At 36.3% G+C, this 2,548-nt stretch overlaps 1 non-coding gene across 1 annotated transcript; it reads right to left on the reverse strand.

Annotated features, from left to right (window-relative positions):
- Positions 1-1,949: 1,949 nt before the first annotated feature.
- LOC145091042 (U1 spliceosomal RNA) lies at positions 1,950-2,110 on the reverse strand. The gene has a single exon (XR_013701932.1). It is a non-coding gene; the product is annotated as a U1 spliceosomal RNA (small nuclear RNA).
- Positions 2,111-2,548: the final 438 nt, after the last annotated feature.

Below are 2,548 nucleotides of genomic sequence, written 5' to 3' on the forward strand. Positions count from 1 at the left end.
AAGTGTTCACGTACAAAACAAATTAAACACTTATCATGAAAATAGAAACACATTAAGCACTTTATCAACTAATCATTAAGCACTTATCATGAAATTAAATAAAAACACTTTAAACACTTACCAATTAAACACTTTATCACTTCATTTTATATGTACTCAAACTAGTAAATCTAAACAACTAACATAATCATACATATTATACATTTTATACATCCAAAACAACCATTCAACATCAACAATTACTTAATCAAAGATTCTAAATACATAAAAACATCACCAAATCGAGGACAAAACTAAAATAAAAATATAGAAATCTTACATTCTTCCTGCTGTGGTGCCCGGATTCCGGTGGCTGGTTGTAGACGGTGGTCCTCCGGTGGTGGCTGGTGGTCACTGACTCACTGGAAAAAAACCCCAAAGAGAAAAGACTTGAAAATCACAAAACCTTACTTGTGGTCGGCGGTGAAGGAGAATGGTTGGAACTCGATGTTGTCGTCAGTGGTCCTCTTCTAGTGAGTGGCTTACCGGAAAACAAAGCAAAAAAAAAAAAAACAGCAAAATCTCAAAATCGAACCGAAAAAAATCAAATTGGAAAATAGAAGTGACCTAGAAGTTACCTTCGGTTGGCGGTGAAGGAAAGTGATCAGAAGGGTCATTTGTGTAGAGTTCCCCGGTAGAGAGATCAAGAGAGAATGAGTGCGGGTGTGCAACTACTAATGAGGGTCGACTGACTTGTTCCTTGAGATTAAACCCTATGTCGACAACATGTCGTCGGCATAGGGTTAATGTAAACGGCGTCATATCCTACTTCTCGTAAATAAATAAAAAATATTGTTTTCTTTTTTCTGCAACATGAATTATAAATAAATAGAAATTATATTTTCTGTAACCTATGTTGATGACATGTCGTTGGCATAAGTTTTGAGAAAACCACGTAACCCATTTCGTTCCCGCCTAAGCTATGATGACGACATATCGGCGACATAGAGACCCAGGTCAAACAAATTTGGTCAACCCTATACCAACGACATGTCGTCGGTATAGCATACGTTGTAGCGACAACATGTTTCGTTGGCATAGATGTCTTCGAAACATGGGTCTTTTTTGTAGCCACTGATGATGAAGCTACATGGATGAACTTGCAACAATGCATTGCAACTATCCTTTCCTTAGTATTCCTAGTTACCTGAAGACACTAATGCATGCCAAGTTGTTGATAGCCGGCCCAAAAGGAACCAGATATTGCCAGTCCGCTACCAGAATTAGCTCAAGCGATAGTTGGATAAATCAAAGGGGTGTTGGCGTGTTGCTGTCTAGTCTTCATCCCTCCTGAATTCGTGTTTCATGGTCATCATCTTTGCTATTTCCTAGGATAGTTGCTTAAAATTAGGGTGTACGATTTGTTTAGTTTTCTTTTAAAACCTTGTTTCATGACCATCATCTTGATATATCAGATAATTTGTTACACGCGTTCTCGTCTTCTTCCCTTCCTTCTGTGGATCCTACATAAGAACTCAAAAGGGAAAGAAGGATCGGTAGTTACTTCATATTTGTTCCAAGTCCAAAGTGGTTCGAAGTACCACTGTACAAATTACAATTTACTTCATTACATAATTTATTTTTCATATAGATTGATACAAAACACTTGCTTAAAACTACATATTAGCCCACAAGTCTCAACCCTCCTAAATCCTATCTAACGAAAAAATTATGTTGATTGATTATGTGGAACATTTTTTGCCTCGAGTCCCACTTCTGCACATCAAAATGCGATTAAAGACTATCAAAATTCGTGTACAAAGAAGTATTAAAGGGCCGTTGAGTACATCAATTTAAATTAATAAACATATATTATCAACAAGAATCAAGAAGATAATGCGATTAGCAATGTTGATTTATTCTGTTCATTACAAAATAAAGAAGACAAAAAATTTGAACTTAAACATTTGGTAGGGGCTGCGCGAACGCAAGCCCCCTCTGTCACAAATTATGATGTAGGCTCGACCACTTGGGCCGACCTTAAAGCAGCACCCTTTCAAAGTGCAATGAAAGTCACTGCTCTAGGCCATGATCCATTTTGACCAAGCATTGACCCCATCCAGGTAAGTATCTAATCCATTAGCCTCATTCCCTTTTTATACAGCTATTTCTCTTTTCCCATTTATTCTTTCTGCCGATGTGGGAAATCTGAAAATCTCATTGGCTTCTACACCATGATACATTATACTTTTCATTTAATAAAAAATGTATAAGCTTTGATAAACACGACAAGTTTTTCTTTTATAAAGCCTAATATAAGCCCAAATAATGATATGTTGTGTATATCCTAGGGACTATAATTTTAAGCTCTTCTGTAAATGAGAATCTTTTTCCATTTTCTCATTTGGAGAGGTCAGTAATTTGTGACACGTCATTGAAAGCATACAAATGAAAACATTGAACTAATATGAGATGAGTATGGAATGAGCCATTGAACTTGGAGCATAGACTTTTTGACGTTTGATGAGTTTGTACTTAGTTGAGTCCATGCAATAAGAAAATTTAATAT

Source organism: Lactuca serriola, chromosome 2, assembly GCF_051521515.1.
Source record: "Lactuca serriola cultivar US96UC23 chromosome 2, Lser_US96UC23_V15, whole genome shotgun sequence".
NCBI lineage: Eukaryota > Viridiplantae > Streptophyta > Magnoliopsida > Asterales > Asteraceae > Lactuca > Lactuca serriola.